Source organism: Coenobita brevimanus, chromosome 93 (assembly GCF_032717465.1).
Source record: "Coenobita brevimanus isolate Jiangsu-jjx chromosome 93, ASM3271746v2, whole genome shotgun sequence".
NCBI lineage: Eukaryota > Metazoa > Arthropoda > Malacostraca > Decapoda > Coenobitidae > Coenobita > Coenobita brevimanus.
The window spans coordinates 29,353,564-29,375,315 of record NC_137046.1 but is presented as its reverse complement, the minus strand read 5'-3'; the positions used below and the strand labels follow the sequence as shown (position 1 = coordinate 29,375,315).

The 21,752-nt window shown below is 37.8% G+C and overlaps 1 protein-coding gene across 2 annotated transcripts in view; it reads left to right on the top strand.

The window, feature by feature from the left end:
* Nucleotides 1–21,752, top strand: part of LOC145412627 (methionine synthase-like) — a 419,211-nt gene that overhangs the window by 261,271 nt on the left and 136,188 nt on the right. The window lies entirely within an intron of this gene.

Sequence of the window (21,752 nt, the reverse complement as noted above, 5' to 3'; positions counted from 1 at the left end):
GAAGTTCGAGAGAGAACTCCGCAGAGGCGACTTGAGGCTATGGAAGACCCAAGTTTGCACAAGGATTCTCAGCTTTCCGATACTAACATAAGTATTGTACTGTAGGTTAAGGGGGAAGTGAGAGCTCCGCAGAGGCGACTTGAGGCTATGGAAGACCCAAGTTTGCACAAGGATTCTCAGCTTTCCGGTACTAATATAAGTATTGTATTGTAGGTTAAGGGGGAGAGAGAACTCCGCAGAGGCGACTTGAGGCTATGGAAGACCCAAGTTTGCACGAGGATTCTCAGCTTTCTGGTACTAATATAAGTATTGTACTGTAGGTAAAGGGGGAAGTTTGAGAGAGAACTCCGCAGAAGCGACTTGAGGCTATGGAAGACCCAAGTTTGCACAAGGATTCTCAGCTTCCCGGTACTAATAGAAGTACTGTAGGTTAAGGGGGAAGTTCGAGAGAGAACTCCGCAGAGGCGACTTGAGGCTATGGAAGACCCAAGTTTGCACAAGGATTCTCAGCTCCCCGATACTAATATAAGTACTGTAGGTTAAGGGGGAAGTGAGAACTCTGCAGAGGCGACTTGAGGCTATGGAAGACCCAAGTTTGCACAAGGTTTCTCAGCTCTCCGATATTAATATAAGTACTGTAGGTTGAGGCACAGGTTGAGGACCCGTGTGCGGTTCGAGGCTATGGAAGACCCGAGTTTGCACAGGGATTCTCAACTTGCCGACCATAATCGTGTGCTAAAATTAATGGCGACCTCGAATGTACGTCGTAGCACTGACTGCTAGGCAGAGAGTAATTGTAACATAATAAAATTTTGTCTCACTGACACTTTTGATGCTCCACCTCAATTGGTTTTGCAGGTTCAGCAATGGGTGTAGCAGTTTTGCTGTGCGGGCCAGCTGATCGTCTGCCGCACGCTGCCGCCTCTTCTCTGCCTTTGTCGTCGCCATATTATTATTTACTGTGTCATTTTACACGTAGGTACAGTTACACTACAACTGTCACACCTACACCGTGTATTACATACACCACACTACACAACAATTAGTTGTCAGTGTAAATGTAGTGACTTTTCGCTCAGTTTGACCTGAGTACAGGATTTTCACCGTCGTCACGGAGTTTTTCCCTCAAGCTTGCTTCTATTAACGTAAATACGAGGTTTTTTCGCTCACTGACGACTGCGACTTTCTCCTGTAGCAGGATAGCACACACACCACAGTGTGAATCTTGTGTGACTGAGTTAGGATTTATATATATGTATATTGAAATCTTTCTTCTGAAGGAAGAAAGATTTAATTTTCATGGGGCGTAATGTCACGAATCAATTCGCGACATTTTTTTTGTGAGAAGCCACGAACTATTAGTGGAAAACTCACTGTGTATCGCTCAGTTAACCGTTTCTCTCCATTTCGGGAGTAACTTTTCAAAACATTCATCACTTTCAAAAGTGACCGATTTAATGCACGTCACTAAGTGCGCTACTGAGCGATACAATTGTTTTTTATCGTTCGCCTCTGCTTGCATAAACCGTTAGCCACGCCTTCTTCCGGTGGCTCGTGCTTCCTGCCCATACAGTGCATTTGAATTCAGTCTTGTGTTTGCTGTGGCGGAGAAAGGTCCTGTGCTCCAAGAAGTGTGAGAGGTCGCTAGCACCCAAGCTCCACTGAGACAGTTAATCCAGTCCTCCCACCTTAGTGGTGATACATAGCATTCATCGACTGGTATTTCTTTTGTGTATTTTGTAGTTTTAAGAGCTTAGTTAAGGTGTTTTTCCTAGGCGTAAGTATTTAGCTTCTGTGAGAGTGAGTGAGTGCGTCTCATTTAATTTGATTTGAATTGTAACGTTAAATTTATTTTGTGATTAATAAATTTAACAGTTCCTTTCTTGAGCTTAATGTAAAATCTTGTTTCATTTCTCCATAATTAAGCTTATTTTCCATATAGCTCCTAGCTTGCATGAACGTTTGCTTTCATAACTGGTACTTAGACCAGTCTTGTTGTATTAACTTAAAATCCGTTGTGCCAGGAGTTAATGCATCAGCAAGAACCTGATGTTATTATTATTAGTATTAGTTATTTATTGTCAGGGGTGATGTAACTTTCTCCAGAGGCTAACAGTACAGTAATTCAGCAATTGTGAGTAATTAGTCTCTGCTGTGTACTGTTGAGGAAGTTTATAAATTCTCGTTCTCAGAGAATCGTGCTAAGCCAGCGTAAAGTAATCGTTGCTTGATGTAGCAAGACAATCATTGTCTCTGCTTTTCAATATTATTGAATATTATTATCAATTTAAATAATATTTAACCATTTATTTCAAAATTACCGTGATATTATAAAAACCCCGTGACAATAAAGATGTAAGGAAATTCAGTTTCCCAAATAGAGAAGTTGGTCAGTGGGATGCACTACCAAATGAAATAGTGTATCTCAACACAGTTCACAGATTTAAAGATATGTTTGATAAAATTATTATAAACACAAAAACGTATGAACTTGACTCATTCATGTAAAGATATAAGTAGGTAAGAACAGTTACATAGGTAAAAGTACCAGGAGGCCATCACTGAATTATTTGTTGGGTAATGAATTAATCACAAAAAGGAGAGAAGAGAAAGATTTGGGAGTGCTGGTCCAAGATAGTTTGTCACCAGAAAAGCACATTAACAAGATAGTTGGAGAGACTTATAAACTCTTGACTAACATAAGAGTAGCATTTCATTATATGGATGAGGAGATGATGAAAAAGTTGATAGTGGCCATGATCCGCCCCAGGTTAGAATATGCAGCGGTAGTGTGGTCCCCACACAAAAAGAAAGATATAAACAAGATTGAGAGAATACAAAGAACAGCAACCAAGATGGTCCTCAGTCTGACAGACCTGTCATACAGAGAGAGGCTGGAAAAACTGGATTTGCCTTCCTTAGAGGTAAGGAGAAAGAGGGGAGACATGATTGCAGTGTTTAGGACCATGGTGGGAGTAGATAAAATTGATAAAGAAGATCTGTTTGTATGGGATTAGAGAGCAACAAGAGGACACGGAATGAAATTGAAAAAGTCAGTCTGCTTGAAGGATATCAAGAAATATAGCTTTCCTTACAGAAGTATATACTTATAGAATAGCCTGGACAAAGAGATCGTCCAGTCTAAAAATTTAAACGAGTTTAAAGCTAAATTCAACTTATTGAGAAACAGCGACGGAAACCCACGAGCATAGTACATTCCGTGTATATCACAATTAGGTATATTAGGTAAATACTTAAATATTTGGAACGACTTAGACAAAGAGGTGGTGCATAAGAAAAACATTCATGTGTGTAAAGGTAGACTTGATAAATGTGGATATGGAGACAGGACAACACGAGCATTGCTCAGTTCCTGTATACTGCAAATAGGTAAATACACACACGAACAGCCGTAGAGAGCAGACGTCCCAGCCATCGCTGCTAACCTTAAGTAGTTTCAGGAATTTTGGCTGTCCTGTCTCCTAAAGTCTTGTTTTAAATTTAAAATAATGAAAGTTAATAGACTACCAAAAATGTAAAGATTTATTGGCTAGAGTATACATGAATGTTTGTAGTTTTTTTTCGGTAACAGCTGTTTTGGTACTTTAACCAACATCAAACATAGCCGAAAATGTAAACAATGAGGGTCTCGAGTTTCAAGGATTTGATACTAATTCCAATGTCATGGACCTGGTTAAAACATTAATTATGAGGATTAGTGAACTTGAAAAGAAAGTAAAGAATCTAGTGATAAAGGATGTGTCTGAAAATACGGAGACTACCATACAGAGTCTGATCCAGTCCAGTGAGATAGCGAATGAAGAGATTAAAAATTTGAAGCGTGAAAATGTCGAATTGAGGAAACTAGAAGAGAGTACTAATAAAATGGAGAAGGTGAGTAGTGTAGTAGAAGAACATAAGGCAAAGTGGGCACACGTAGAAGAAGAACAGAAAGAAGTGGTCAGCTTAAGAGAGATCATCCAGGAAGAAAGGAAAATGAACAAGAAAAAAATGGAAGAAAATGTAGTGAAAATACTGAAGAAAAAAGAGAAAATAGTGAGAGAAACTGTAGAAAGGAACAGATGTGTGGTAATATTTGGAAACAGGGAAGAGGAAGAAAAGGTTAGGTTTGTAAGACTCGAGAGAGACACAAACCTGGTGAGAGGAATATTAGGCAAGATTGACCCTGAAGGAGACAAGTGGGTAAAAGAAATTGAGGAAGTAAGGAGGATAGGGCCTTATAAGAAAGGGGAAACAAGACCAATGAGAGTCAAGTTTACATCAGAAATTGTAATAAATGAGATATTTAAAGTGACCTGGAAATTAAGCAAAGAGGCGGGGATGGAAAATATTATAATAAGAAAAGATCTGAATGAAGAAGAAAGAGAAGTTTTAAAATCATTAAAGGAAGAAGTAAAGGAAAAAAATGACAAGAGGACAGAGGAAGAATGTAATACTTTTTTTGGAGAGTAATCGATATGAAAGTAAGGAAGTGGTATTTAAGGAAATAGAAGTAAAGGAAACTAAGGGGGACGGTTGTGAAAGATCAGAAGTTGAGGAAGTGGTACGGACAGAGAGTAGGAGAGAAGAGGGTATTAAAAATGTCAAAAATAATTTGAAGGTGATATATACTAATGTTGATGGTTTCATATCGACAAGGATCGAAATTAATGATTTCTTGAGAGAACATGAACCTGATGTCATGTCCTTTGTAGAGACCAAGTTAAGAGAAGATATTGATGTTCATTTGGGAGATGGTAAATACAAACTGTGGAGAAAAGACAGAAAAGAAAAAAAGGGAGGAGAAGTGATGATAGCAGTGAAGAACAACATAAATGTAGATACTGTGGAAATGGGAGATGGCAGGGCTGAAGTGATATATATGAAATTAGAAACTGGAGAGAATGTTAAGAGATATATGGCGGTAGTGTATGTTCCCCCAAAGACGAGAGCATGGAAGGATGACGAATACCATGAGATGTTGTCAGATATGGCTAGCTATTTGCAAAAAATAATTGAGAAAAGCAATAATATAATTTTTGGTGGGTGACTTGAACTGTAAAGAGGTGAACTGGGAGGAATGGTACTCGGGAGGCAGTGAGGATTCGTGGGGCACTATGTTATTAAATATAATAACGAATAATGTGATGACGCAATGGGTCAAAGAAGAGACATGGTTTCGAGGTGAGGACACACCAGTAAGGTTAGATTTACTATTTACCAAAGAACCCGATGTAATAGAATCATTGAAATATCTCTGTCCTTTAGGAAAAAGTGATCATGTGGTCATTGAGTTCCAGATGTTAATAGGGAACGTCGAGCCAAGAGATGAGCTTCGTAGACAGGGAAGATAAAACTTTGGGAAAGCAAATTTTACAGGATTGAGAAACTTTTTTGAAAATGCGGATTGGAGAAAATTCAGAGAAACAAGAGAGATACAGAGGAGGTGGGATATCTTTTTAGACCTCTATAATTTGGGAGTGGAAAAATTTGTACCAAGAGTAAGAGGGAAAGAAAACAGGAAAAAGGAGTGGTTTAATACAAGGTGTATGATAGCAAAAAAAGAGAGAGATAAGGCGTGGAACAATTGGAGAAAGAGAGGTAACAACAGAACAAAGGATGATTATAAAAGAACTAGAAATGAATACACAAGAATGCGTAGAGAAGATGAAAGGAATTTTGAAAAAGGTATAATAGACAAATGCAAGGATGAACCCAAAACTGTTTTATTGATTTGTTAATGGCAAACTGAAACAAAAGGAAGGAATCACCAAACTGAAAGTAGAAGGAGAGGTCTTTAAGGATGCGGCAATGCAAGCAGAAATAATGAACAAACGTTTCCAGTCAGTTTTCACTAAAGAAAAGGAGCTTGTGGAAGGGGAGGGAGTGATTAGAAATGTTCCGGTGATAAAAGATATAAAAGTGGAGGTACAGGAAGTGTATAAATTACTGGAAACTCAAGATGTAAGGAAAGCCCCTGGACCAGATGGAATCTCTACCTGGGTACTGAAGGAATGCAGAGAACAACTGGCGGATAAAATTCACAGTTTAATCGTATGCTCACTGGAAGAGGGGAAAGTGCCACACGAATGGAAGAGGGCAAATGTGGTACCATTTACAAGGGAGAAAACAGGGAAGAACCCCTGAATTATAGACCAGTGTCTCTAACCAGCATGGTCGCAAAATTGTGTGAGAGAATCCTGAAAGACAGATGGATAAAATATCTGGAAGAGATGAATATTTTGGCTGAATGTCAGTTTGGATTCAGAAGTGGAAGGTCATGTGTTTCTAACTTGTTGAGCTTTTACTCAAGAGCGATTGACTTGGTACAGGAGAGAGATGGTTGGGTGGATTGTGTGTACTTAGAGAAGGCCTTTGACAAGGTACCTCATAAGAGACTAATGTGGAAACTAGAATATATAGGAGGACTGAAGGGGAAACTTCTGGAATGGATGAGAGACTTTTTGAGAGACAGACAAATGAGGACAGTAATAAAAGATAGGATGTCTGGATGGAGGGAAGTAACAAGTGGAGTCCCTCAAGGCTCGGTGTTGGCGCCAGTAATGTTCCTGATTTACGTAAATGATATGGTAGATGGAGTGAACAGTTATGCAAGTCTGTTTGCTGATGATGTAAAGATCTTGAAGAAGGTAGAGGTTGAGGAGGATTGTAAAATACTGCAGGAGGATTTGGATAGGATACACGATTGGAGCCGGACGTGGGAAATGAAATTTAATGTAAAGAAATGTAAAATATTGGAAATGGGTAAAAGTACCAGGAGGCCATCACTGAATTATTTGTTGGGTAATGAATTAATCACAAAAAGGAGAGAAGAGAAAGATTTGGGAGTGCCGGTCCAAGATAGTTTGTCACCAGAAAAGCACATTAACAAGATAGTTGGAGAGACTTATAATCTCTTGACTAACATAAGAGTAGCATTTCATTATATGGATGAGGAGATGATGAAAAAATTGATAGTGGCCATGATCTGCCCCAGGTTAGAATATGCAGCGGTAGTGTAGTCCCCACACAAAAAGAAAGATATAAACAAGATTGAGAGAATACAAAGAACATCAACCAAGATGGTCCCCAGTCTGACAGACCTATCATACAGAGAGAGGCTGGAAAAACTGGATTTGCTTTCCTTAGAGAAAAGGAGAAAGAGGGGAGACATGATTGCAGTGTTTAGGACCATGGTGGGAGTAGATAAAATTGATAAAGAAGATCTGTTTGTATGGGATTAGAGAGCAACAAGAGGACATGGAATGAAATTGAAAAAGTCAAGCTGCTTGAAGGATATCAAGAAATATAGCTTTCCTTACAGAAGTATAGACTTATGGAATAGCCTGGACAAAGAGATCGTCCAGTCTAAAAATTTAAACGAGTTTAAAGCTAAATTCGACTTATTGAGTAACAGCGACGGAAACCCACGAGCATAGTACATTCCGTGTATATCACAATTAGGTATATTAGGTAAATACTTAAATATTTGGAACGACTTAGACAAAGAGGTGGTGCATAAGAAAAACATTCATGTGTGTAAAGGTAGACTTGACAAATGTGGATATGAGCATTACTCAATTCCTGTATACTACAAATAGGTAAATACAAATAGGTAAATACACACACACACACACTTACACACACACATAAGATTGATCCTGAAGGAGGCAAGTGGGAAAAAGAAATTGAGGAAGTAAGGAGGGTAGGGCCTTATAAGAAAGAGGAAACAAAACCAATGAGAGTCGAGTTGTCATCAGAAAGTGTAATAAATGAGATACTTAAAGTGACCTGGAAACTAAGCAAAGAGGCAGAGATGGAAAATATTATAAGAAAAGATATGAATGAAGAAGAAAGAGAAGTTTTAAAATCATTGAAGGAACAAGTAAAGGCAAAAAATAAGAGGACAGAGGAAGAATGTAAATTTTTTTTTGGAGAGTGATGGATAGGAAAGTAAAGAAGTGGTATGTGAGGAAATAGAAGCGGAGGAAACTAAAGGGGATGGCTATGAAAGATCAGAAATTGAGGAAGTGGTACCGACAGAGAGGAGGAGAGAAGAGGGTATAAAAAACATCAAAAATAATTTGAAGGTTGTATATACTAATGTTGATGGTTTAATATTGGCTAGGCTTGAAATTAATGATTTCTTGAGAGAACATGAACCTGATGTCATGTGCTTTGTAGAGACCAAGTTAAGAGAAGATATTGCTGTTCATTTGGGAGATGGTAAATACAAACTGTGGAGAAGAGACAGAAAAGAAAAATTCTTTGTTGAGATCAAGATAGGCACAATCTGCCCATCCCTCTCTCTCTTTTATGACATCTACTGGTATTACCCTGCTGTAGAAACTTAATAGGTTGGTAATGCAAGATCTTTCTTCCCTAAAACCAAATTCTCCTGGTGTTGTCACTTCATTTTCTTCTGAATACTTTATCCATCTTTTTATAATAATTTTCTCACAAATTTTGCATACAGCACTAGTAAGTGATACAGGTCTGTAACTGAGTGGATCATCCCTATCTCCTTCCTTGAATATTTGCACAATATTTGCTGTTTTCCAGTCTTTAGGTAACTGTCGATTTTCCAGCGAGGTCTCGATGATGACATAAACAGGCCACACTAAATGGCTAGCACATTCTTTCAGGATCTTTCCAGCTACACTATTTGGTCCCATTGCTTTCCTGACATCCAAGTCCCTCATCAGCTGAAGCACCTCATTCATGTCAACTGCAGTTTCCACCATTCTCATCATCCTGGGTTCAATTTCAGATTCCCGAAACTCCTCTTCCAACACACAGGCTGACTGCAGCTTGTTGTTCGTTATTTTTGCACAATTCTTCTTCTCTTTCGTAAGTTTGATCTCCATCCTTCAGTCGTATTATGCTTTCTTTAACTTTCATTTTACAATTTACAAACCAATAAAATAGCTTAGGATCTGTTTTACAATTAGTTACAATATCTTTTTCGTTTTTCCATTCTTCCTTTCTTTTCATCCTTACATATTCATTTCTTACCTGCGTGTATTCTTCCCAAGCCCTTTCACTATACTTTCTCACTTTATACCATGCTCTTTTTCTTGCCTCACGTGCTATTTTACACCTATTGTTAAACCATTCTTTCTTCCTTTCCTCTGCCGTGGAGACTTTTGGGACATATCTACTAATTCCTGTTTTATATACTTCGATCAGAAACTCATATTTCTCATCAACATTCGTGACTGCATTCATTTTTCCCCAGTCTGCATTTGGGAAATAGTTCTTCAGGGAAGCAAAGTCTACTTTCCCATAATTGTATCTATTTTCTTTGCGTTTTTCATCGCTTTCTCCTTCCCTTACTCCCACCACTTCTTTCTCAATAACCAGATGATCACTTTTACCAAAAGGGCATTGAAAGGTTGTTCTTCACATTGTTTGGGTCCTTTGTGAATACCAAGTCCAGCCTTGATGGTTTGCCATCTCCTCTAATTCTTGTATTTTCTTTGAGTTAACATATTTTCCATCACCATTTCCATTAATTATTTCCCCATGATACCTCATTGTTGCCAGCATCCATACTTTCTCAGTCAACTTCTCTACAATTATAATTCCCTATGATTAGTATTCTGTTTCTTCGTTGAATTAACATCTTTAGCTTAATAAAAGATTCTCTTACTAACTGTTCATAATCTTTTGCCTATGCTATAGTTGAGGGGGCATATAAAATACTATTACTGTACATTTATTTTTCTCCATGACAGTCCTCTATTTCCATTCCCCAAAGTTCTGCAGTGGTATTTTCAATTTCCATATTTTTTGTTTCCCAGTTAGTATGGGTTAAAATCATTACACTTCCCCCAAACTTGCTTTCTCTATCCTTTCTCCAAATATTATAACTCTTCTATCCAAAGTTTCTTTTCATTTACATAGTCTCCAATTTCCCCTTACTTAGATATTAACCCATCTGCATTACTGTACATGATTCCGAGATTAACTGCCTTGGTGCATGTGAGTGCGTGTGTGTGTTCAAAATATGGACCAACCTAGTTATTTATATTTAAACTTTAATTAATTTTTGTAATAATTTAATTTAAAAATGTAAGAACTATTGCAGATGAATGTAAACAAACTTTAACCATTATTATTTAAGTTTGGACACTGAAAATAATTTGTTACAAAGTTAATTTTTGTACTACAGTATTTTCTTGCAAGTGATCATATTGTTAAAAAATGGCATAGTACAGTACATTATGCAGTGTATATGTGCTGTAGTATATTATGATTGTTAGTGGTAGGTTGGGGTGCTTACCACCCACTTACTTGATGTAGTGCTGCTTTTGGGTGGCTGCCCTTTCTTCCTTCCTTCTTTCCTTTCTTTCTCTCATGTCCTTCTTTACTTCCTTTTTTTCCTCTTCTTTCATCTACAGGTGACTCTACACTGAGTGACAAGCCAAATAGTTTCCTGCACACGAGGAAACCATTTACTTAGCTGGGTGGTAATCATATAACCAAACTATGGCGCCTGGTGGTCTAGTGAGTAATTAAGGCACTCCAACTGAATTGAACCTGTGCTGGTTTATATCAAAGAGGTAGTTGGGGTTTATTGTTTGTGTAATGCCACTCAGGGATGAATGAGGCTAGTCACTCATCTTTAATGTGAGGACCAACTTGCCTAGCCCTGGGCTCTTACACTTCTCGCAGGCCAACACAGGATTAGATGATGCATGTATTGTGTTTCTTAACATATTTATAGCACTATGTAGTGTGTATATATAACTTTGGGAGTGTTCACCCAGCACCGTACTGCATTGGCGGACACAAGGGATGCTGTGGTTGAACCAGTGTCGCTTACTTTAAAGTATCCTTGCACCCAGTCGGCTTGTGCGGGCCGATTACACTTGGTTCACAGACTACACACACATCCAAAGCCACTCCAACACTACAATTACACATACAAGCACTTCTCACCCTACATACAACATATATATATATATATATATATATATATATATATATATATATATATATATGCTCTCAGTCCTCGTAAATCGCGTGTTTATAAATCACGGATTTGTAAATCACGGCTAAGTGGCGTCAATTTACATGAAATTTTACTGGATAATAGCTATATTTGGCAAAACTAATCCCTGAGCTTTATTTGTAAATGATTAATTTAATCACTGATACAGTAAACCCTCATTATACGATGCCTCTTTGTACGATATTTTGCTTATACAATGTCAAAATTTTAGTACCCTATGCCCACTATACAATGGGAACGATTTCCTACAACGATGGATCATCCGTGGCTCAGTGAACAGCGAATGTGCAAACGCAACAAAAACGTCCTCACACTGTCGGCATTAGACCACACACACTTGTCCACTGGTCCAGCCTCATTAGCTAGCCCTGCCCAGCCATGCAGTTCTGACATTGATGAGTGACGGCTGTGACTGTGAGGCCGAGTCGGGACAATTCGCCATCAGGACGATTCCCCATCATTTATTTACGTATCAGTTTATTTAGCAAGTACACTAGTTTTTTAATTATGTAAGTTATAAAAGTGATGGTAGTTTATTGTTTATATAGTAAATGTAAAATATGGCATAAAATCATGGGCATTAAATGAAAAATAATAATATTGAAACGTGAATCAGCTGATTTATGATCAATCCTTCATCTTAGCATAAGGCTACATACGAGACATTGGCATTTATATAAATGCCTAATTACCTTAAGTGAACGATCGACATACTTTGGAATTATACAAATAATATTCATGTTACGTCTATATAAATGTTTCGGGATATTTCGCCATCAAGTCAGTTCACCATCACAACAATAACAAGACAATTCGCCATCAGGACTTTTCGTCGTCAGGATGATTCCCCGTCGTTTATTTTCATATCAGCTTATTTAGGAAGTACACTAGTTTTTTAGTACTGTAATGTACCTCTTCAAAGTCGTTTTAAAATATACCCAGGATGTTGTAGTGGTTCTGGTTAGTACTTGGATGGGTGACCGCCTGGGAACACCCAGATGCTGTTGGCATCCCTACGTGTCAAGTGGGGTTGGTGGAGGATTAGTGCCCCTCCCTGTAAAACAATTAACTCTAAGCCCTTGGCCACCCCGTGTGGGATACATGGCGTCTGGCAATGAATGAATGAATGAATGTTGTAGTACCAATGGAAATTAATGAAAACAGCCGTGGGTGATGCTAGAACATAAATTCAAAGTCAACTACAGCATGGTAGAAACAAGTTAAATATTGTCTAAAAGTGCAACTTACAAATGATATCCAAAGCCAATGCTATTGAATGAAAATAGACTTTGGTAGATCCCCCTGAGAATTAGTTATTAAAGTATCAGTTAATCAGTAATAAGTATATTTATAGAATGATGGGGAATTGTCATGACAGGGAACGTCCATATTATGACGACGAATTGTCGACTTCATGGCGAATTGTCTAGGAACCACATAAACAACCGTTGCTTGCTTCAGTAAAGGTAAGATCTACTGTATACTGTAGTTTTCATGCTTTTTTCTCTGTATTCACTATTAATGTGTTACTTTAAATGTTTAAACATAAGGATATTTCATGTATGTGAGTGCTAAGGTGTGTGTATGTTAGAGTTTAGGCACGTCTGGGAACGTATCCCCAATGACTCCATGTTATAATGGGATTGCTATACGATGGATTGCTTTACGATGGGGTTTTCAGGAACGGAACCCCATCGTATAATGAGGGTTTACTGTATTTTTAAAATGATGATATATTTACTCACTTAGGAGCAGTAGTCAGTGAAAGTTAGGTTAAAATATAAAGATTTTACTGAATATTTTTTTCATTTCTTCATGTATCGTCCTGAAACTTTCTACACGCTTAAGTAGGTATCATAGCTATTATCCAGTAAAGTTTCATGTAGATTGATGCATTATTTCATTTTCAACCAAAAAAATGAACTGTCATCCCTGAAATCGCTGTTAAGTCACGAAAATCGCGGACCTAGGCACCGAAGTGGGCCTTTTCCGAGGAGAATCGTAAACCGCGGCATTCAATTTGAAAATCGGCAACCCAACAACCAATCACCACCCATCTCTGGTGGCAAGTGTGCATACTAATGCCGCCATGTTGTTGTTGTTCTTCCCACCAGTCCGCACACTACAGACCATCACCGTGGAGTATGAGAGCTGCCTGCCTTTTTCTGTACACCTTCCCCCCCGCCTCCTACCTTCCATGGCCCCTCCCGGACCCCCGATGAAGCGCTCTAAGCAGCATGGCATCAAGAAGCAGCCGCCGTTGTCGTACAGTCAACGTTTGGAGCTCATTTGTCGTGTTGAGCAGGGAGCACCCCCACCTCATGCTAAGAGGTTCTAAGTTCTTCCCAACACCACCCCACTCCATTCACTTAAGCAATATTGTCATAGGATTAGGGTGAGATCCCTTAACATTGCTTATTTCTATTAAATACATGCACTGAATATTCCAAAATTTGTATGTTTGTGTTTGATGGTGCCTAGATAGGTGTAGGTAGGGTGCTGTGGGGGGTGGTTGGCCAAACTCCAGACCCAAATTCATTTTTCACATAAGTTATTTTTTATAAACCACAGAATTTGTAATTCGTGGCAGTGGTCCAGACCCAAATTGCTGCGATTTACAAGGATTGTATATATATATATATATATATATATATATGAGGCCATTAGAGGGAAAACCAGGTAAGCGCAAAAAAAATAAAAATGAAAAAAACGCTGTTAAATTTTGTGTACTTTAAATATGACATAACTTTTCAACCAATGAAGATATTCTGCTCTTGTTTTTTTTCCCATGTAGCCTAATTCATCTACTTTTCCGTAATGATACTCAGACGCAGATAATTAATGGTATTTTAAATGAAAAAATTCAATAACATCTTTCTCCTCTTCTTAGACAACAGTCAGCGACAAAGTAGCTTTACTTTTACCCATAATATGTGTTATTGTAGGTCAGCTATAAGATATTGAGACTGAAAATATGTCAGTAGGTATGTAAGGACATGTGCCTTTATGATGGTGTCATAAAAAAAAGCTTGGTGGTATGCGTCGAGCCACACGATTGGCGCATCTTGCAGCCACCTCCTGCTGTGTGGCGCTTGCCTGGTTTTCCCTCTCACTCTTAGCGTCACATACATGTGGCTTACAATAAGTGCGTGTTTTGACGTGGTAAAATCGCCTTAACTCAAGTAGGAAAACCGGACATGAAGGTGGTTTCCAAGGATGCAGTACTTGGGAGAAGAAGATACTAACCCAAAATGGACCTAATGGTAATGTCATGGAGTGGTTGGCTATCAATAGCAGTACGATCGTTCACAGCCCTTTAAAAATCATAATTTTCAACCATCTTAGGGACATCTTTTTCACTTAAACCCTTGTTGTAGTGGTAGAAGAGGATTTGGGGAATAAAGTGGTATATGTAACTCCGTTTCTGGCCGGGGTGGCGCTTACCTGGATTTCCCTGCAAGCGCCTCATATATATATATATATATATATATATATATATATATATATATATATATTTATCTACAGGTAACTCGCACGGAACACGTGGGTTTCGTTCCTACCGTGCTGTGTTAGGTGCGAAATCGCGTATATTTAAACTACTCCGTATTTTGTTCCCTAGACCCCCCAAATGTGTTGTTTTGCTGTTATCTGTCACTGGCAATCACTAGAAAGCACTTTAAGTGGTTAGAAGGTTTATTTAATGTTATAACTCACAAATACAGTACTCCAGAGCAAAACTTCAACACACAAATACTGTACATAAACACAAGGAAACATTCCGACGCCAATCATAGGTAATCATATAAATCAGGTTAACTGGTACCAGTGCTTTAACTTACAAGTACGCACCAGAACAATACATATTTAACTTAGAAGTGCAGTACTGTGATATCGAATGATTTCAGTACATAATCTGTTAAGAATGGCTTAAAAAATATATATATATTATGAATACATTTTCACCTTTTTGATATATATTTATGGTAGTTTCGAGTTATTTTTTACGTTATCGTTGTGCCCATGCTTGGAAAAGGTAGCGAAAGAGTTGAATTTTCAGTCCTAAATGAGAAAACTGCACGTCCTCCAAGGCTAGACTGCCACGGGAGAATAAAGTGGAGGGTCAGTCCGATTAGCAATAAGGAAGTCCCACACCACGAGAATGGCTAAAAATAGAATCGTAATGCAGTTTCAGAACTAACAATAAGTCTAATTATTACGAATACAGATACAAAGCAGAAATAAATACGTTTACAGACGGGGAAAACGTACTTCTTCCGTCATAACATGTTCATCTTTCTCTATCATTTTACGTTCATCTTTATCATTTTACCTTGTTATTTTCGCAATATATATTGCTGTCTCGTAAACAGGGTGGTTGTTTGTGTTTTGCAAGGGAGGAAAAAGATTGTATTTTCTGTCTGGGTCGAGATAATGGGTGTACCTATGCGTAGTTAGGCATGGCCACAAGCGAAAAAATCGTACACCCACTCATCACAATAGCAGGTGGTGAACTGACAGATGATACATGAGAGGGTGAAGTCAAGGTCAGTCTCATGTCCCAGATTTTCGTTCACTTCCCGAAAGTTTATTCACAGTTTTCTACAAGTTGCATTGCATAAAATGATCCAAACCATTACAGCAAACCTGAGCAAATAGGTAAAGATACCAAGACAAAAATGTATTTTTCTTTTATTATAAGTCTTTAATTCCCTACGTGTCAACAAGTAGGTTGGTGGAGGGTTAGTGTCCCTCCCTGTAAAACAAATAACTCAAAGTCAAATGGCCACCCCTTACGGGATTATGGCGTCTGACAGTAGATAGATAGATAGATAAGTCTTTAACGAACAAACAAAAAAGGCAATATTCCGACGCCGATCATGGGTAATTATATAAATCAGGTTAACTGGTTACGAGGCTTTATTTTATGCTTTAATTGCTTACAAGTACATACCAGAACAGTAAATATTTAACTTACAAATACAGTACTGTAGAAAAGCAGTACAGTAAGAGTTTAACGAACAAACAAAAAAGGCAATATTCCGACGCCGATCATGGGTAATCATATAATTCGGGTTAACTGGTTACAAGGCTTTATTTAATGATTTAACTTTATTTAAGTGCTTACAAGTACAGTACATACGAGAACAGTAAATATTTAACTTACAAATACTGTACAGTATTGTGGAAAAAACGAACAAATAAAAAAGGCAATATTCTGACGCCTATCAGGTAAACTGGTTATAAGACTTTATTTCTTGCTTTAACGTTATTTAATAGTACTTTAAGTTGCACATAAACTTACCAGAACAGTACAGTACTGTAAATATTTAACTTACAAATACTGTGCTACTGTACTCGGTAATGTCTCACTCACTGAATAATTTCCCGCCTAGATCGTCACGTAATCAAAACAAACCGCGCGCTGCGGTGATGTTCGAGGATTTGATCTTTCAGAGGCTTCTCCTGCATTAATTTGTAGTTTTCATAATGGTTTTTTAATCTTACGTTGTCTTATATGTATCCCAGCCCTTACCGTGTAAAATTGCGAGCGCATTCCGTGAGATCGTGTTCCGTGCGAGTTACCTGTATATATATATATATATATATATACTGTAAGACCTCACTATAATGGACTAATTGGGGCCCAAGCCATTCCGATAAAAGCGACATCCAGACGTCACCCTGCTAACCCGGACTTTTCCATTGTATCAGACATTAGTCCAGATCGCACGAATGGTTTTTAAACTGTTTTGACTACCATTGCGGTACAGTACTGAGCTATAACTTTACTACATTAATCAAATGGTATAATACTGTATATATAATAAAACTGTACTGTACACTGATGAATATGTCTTTTATTTACCTTATTTTGATGAACATAGTTGAAGTGGTCGGGCGGTCCGGACCACTTCTGGTTTTATCGGACTTTTTCCGATACATAGGAATTTAGTCCGATAGCTCCTCGATTCCGATAAAAGCGAATTCCTGTTTATTGAAGTCCGTGATGTCGAGATTTTACTGTATTAAACAATAAATCAGTATGTGATGAATCGTTTATACAGTAAAAAAATAAAATTTGGACTTTTTTGGTATATGATAGCATTATTGCTTACACAGGTAAGCCCTTGATTCACGCGAACTTTTTTCACGCGATTTCAGTTATCCACGAATTTTTCGTACAGTTATTAAAACATAAAATTATAGTATTCAGATAAATAATTTTAATATACAAAAGAAATAAATAAAATATAAAAATGCCTACCTACTGCCCGTGTGCATACATATGTGTGTGTGTGTGTGTGTGTTCTTACCTAATTGTTCTTAGCTAATTGTATCTTTACAGGAATAAGTCAAGCTCGTACTGTCCCGTGCCTTAAACCATATTTATCGTACATATCCTTAAATTTGTGAATTGTTTTGGCACACACTATTTCATTCGGTAGTGCATTCCATTGATCAATTGCTCTGTTTGGGAAACTGAATTTCCTTACGTCTTTGTCACCTCTCTTCTTATGCAGTTTTTTGCAGTGTCCTCTTGCTGCTGCTTCTCCATATGTTAAGTAATCATTTATGTCTATTTTCTCCTTCCCTGATATGCACTTATATAGCATTATCATGTCACCTCTTTTCCTTCACTCCTTTAGTGTTGGTAGATTCAGTTTATTTAGTCTTTCTTCGTAGCTTAGGTCCCTTAAGCTTGGTATCCATCTTGTAGCGGCCCTTTGAACTTTTTCAATCTTGTCTATGTGCTTTTTGAGATGAGGACTCCAGACTACTGATGCATATTCCAGGGTTGGTCTAATGAATGATGTTATTATCCTTCTTAGCATGTCTTCATTTATGTATGTGAATGCTATTCTCATATTTGCAAGAAGTGTATACATGTTCCGTACATTCTCGCTGATGTGGTCAGTCGGAGATAGTCTGTTATTGATGATCACACCTAGGTCTTTCTCTCTTTCTGATGTGTATAGGGTTTTATTTCCTAACTTATAATCCCAATCAGGTCTTTTTCCACTTTTACCAAACTTGATTACATGACACTTGTCCACATTGAATTCCATTTGCCATGTACTACTCCATTCATGAAGTTTATTTAATTCTTCTTGTATCTCTTTACAAGAGTCTGTGTTAGTAATTCTCCTTTGTATTTTTGCATCATCTGCAAACATATTCAGATAGCTCTCATTTCCATTGTTGCTGTTTATATCATTTATATACACTAAAAACATGATTGGTGCCAGCACTGAACCCTGTGGTACTCCACTAGTCACTTCTTTCCATGATGAGTAGTTTCCTCTTAGTACTGTTCTCATTTCTCTTTTTATGAGAAAGTCTTGCATCCAACCAAACAGTTTGCCTCGAATTCCTCCTTGATGGTACAGTTTCCATAACAGTCTTTGGTGTGGTACTGTCAAAAGCTTTCTTGAAATCTAAATAGATACTGTCCACCCATCCGTCCCTTTCCTGTATTGTGTTTGTTACTCTGTCATAGTAGCTCAACAGATTAGTAACACATGATTTTCCTTTTCTGAAACCAAACTGTCTTTCTGTTATCATACTGTGTTCTTCTAGATGATTTACCCAAGCTTTTCTTATAAGCTTTTCTAATACCTTGCTTACAACACTGGTCAGTGATACTGGTCGGTAGTTGAGTGGATTTTGTCTATTTCCTTTCTTGAATAAGGGGACAATATTTGCTTTTTTCCAAATATCAGGTAGTTTACCTTGACTCAAGGATTTCTTGAAAATTAAAAATAACGGTTTACTTAACTCCTTTGCACATTCTCGTAACACCCAACATGAAATTTCATCAGTACCACTTGCTTTTCCTCTGTCTAATCTACTTAACTCCTCCTGTATTATTTTTTCTGTTATTTGTATATCTGGTGGTATGTGTGGACATGCATGTTCCACATAGTCCCTCTCAGAATTTTTTTCTTCTGTAAAAACTAACTGGAAATTCTTATTTAGTGCTTCACAAATATCTTTCTCTTGTGTATAAGTGATTCCCTCGTCCGTAATGGATTGTATTATATCTTTTACTTTGGTTTTGCTTTTGATATAGCTGTAAAACAGCTTTGGTTGATCACTACTTTTATTTATTATATCCTCCTCAAACTGTTTTTGGGCTTCCCTCCTTATTCTTGTATAATCGTTTCTTGCCTGATTGTAATTATTATACGCCCTTTCACTATTATGTCTTCTGTATCTATTCCACAACAAATCTCTTCTTTCTTTTGATTTTTTACATTCTGTATTGAACCATTTCTGTATTTTCTTATCTGCTTCTTTGTGCTGTGGGATGTACTTCTGGACTCCTATTTCATAAAATTCACAGAATTTTTTATATACAGCATTTAAATCTTGTCCTCAAAGCTCATTTTCCCAATCAACTTCTAAGAAATACTTCTTTAGGTCTTGATAATTTCCCTTTTTATAGTTTAGGCTCTTTTTGTAACTGTCATTGCTGTTTACTATGTCATATGCTATCCTGAAGTTATAATTTAGTACTGCATGATCGCTTTTGCCGAGTGGAGGGTGATATATTAAACTGTCAATATCATTTTCTTGCCTAGTAAATATTAGATCTAGCACTGAAGGTACATCAAGTCCTCTTTTTCGGGTGGTTTCCCTCACATGTTGCGTTAGGAAGAACTCTTGTACGAGATCCAGGAGCTTTTGGTCCCAACAGCTTTCTTGGCTAATTATATCTAGAGTGTGTGTGTGTGTGTGTGTGTGTGTGTGTGTGTGTGTGTGGGAGGTCAGTCTGCCACACATTACACAGTCAGTTTGAATCCGACTGTCGAAATATGCGTGACTCGCGAATCGTTATTTGTGGCTTATTTTTCTGCCTTCCAGTGATTGCTTGCCTTGTCTGTCAACATGGGGCCTAAGCATAGTGCTAGTGATGCATGTGGTAACACACCAAAACGGACTCATAAAGTGATGTCGCTGACAGAGAAAAAGTTAAAGTGTTGGACAAACTTAAGAGAGGAATGTTGGCAACAATTCTCCATCAGGACGATTCCCCGTCATTTATTTACATACCAGTTTATTTAACAAGTACGGTACACTAATTCTTTACTTATATGAGTTATAAATTCCCCCTGAAAATTAGTTACTAAAGTATTAATCAATAATAAGTATATTTATAGAATGACAGGAAATCGTCCATCTTTGGTGAGTCAACTGTTCTTACAATAAAGAAGGCAGAATGTAGCGTATGGGAGACAGTGAGGGCTAGTGCACCAGACTGTGGTGAAGTGTCTCCACCTACGCCTGTGCTTGTCAGGTTTCTGTGTTAAATTTCTTACATTTTTGTTGTTTTTCATACTTTATGCTAGTTTATAAGGTGTATGTAGTGCATAAACAGTATTATTCAGATGTAATATGCTTAGTAGACATGCGTAATTATGTGCACACAAGGGCAGAACATATACGCGAATTTACCACATACGCGAAGGGTCTGGGAATGTAACCCTTGCATGAATTAAGGGCTTACCTGTACTATCATTGTGATCCTGTATGTAGGTTTGCTGGTCGATGTACAATTGCCGTTTTCATGTATATGATTGCCCACACTCATCGCAACAGTCATTTGTTTGTTTCAAGATGGCCTTTGATTTAGTCACTATCAGGTGTGTTCATGTTAGTGATGTAACCGTATATTGATGCTGGAGTTCGAGGAGCAAGTAAAGTGCAGTGAAGTGAAATAACTACCAGTTTACAGGAGTTAAAAAGGTTTTTTTCAGGGCCTATTTTTGATGATAAGCTGCAAGTTGAATGGAGCGAAGAGAAATAACTAAGGTAACCAGATTAAGTGAACTAGAAGGTTGTTTTTAGACATTGTTGGGCAGGAGACCCTTGGCCAAAAACATATTCCCATTGAGCCCATGTTATAACTTACCTGATACAGTCATGCTTCACTATACGATGGGGTTATGTTGAGTGAACACCCATTGCATAGCAATTTATTGTGCAGTGAGATTGATATAACATGGGTTCATTGGAGATTGGAAGAGGGCCTAAGGCCTTGTAACCTTAAAAAAAAAAAATGCCCTTCTAGGCTTGCCCTCAGCACCCTCAGAAGCACCATGCTTTCCACTTGGGGTGATGTCATTGCCAGAAATCATTTCCAAGTCACAAGTTTCAGTATTTTACCAAAAAAAAAAAAAAAAAAAAAAAAAATGTCACGTTACTTAATATTACATACTGCTCTATTTGTTATGCACTAGCATTGTTCTTTGGCAATACTAGTGGTGTTTCATTGGCTTTTCACACACAAAATGTAACGAAAGGCAGACGATCACAGAGAATGTACAAGTAAACACTAGGCGTCCATCTTGGTTCAGTCAGCTGACTGGGAGGTATTGTGACTGCATGGGAGACCTTATTACCAAGTCTCAGGTTTCAGTATTTCACACAGACACAAAACAAAGTGTCTTAATATTGCACACTGTACAATTTGTTAAGACTTTTGCACTGTTATTTAGCAATAGCAGTGGTGTTTCAATGGCCTTTCATGCACAAAATGTAACGAAAAACTGATGATCACAGTGACTGTAAACACTGGGTGGCCATGTTGGCCCAAACAGCTGAATGGGAGGCATTGTTTTAGCGAATTTGCAACCATTTCGCCATCATTATTCCGAAAATGGGTCTAACTTTTTGTTCATCTTCATAGAGATGCATCACAAAGCAAACAGACTTATAGTCAGACCTCACTGTA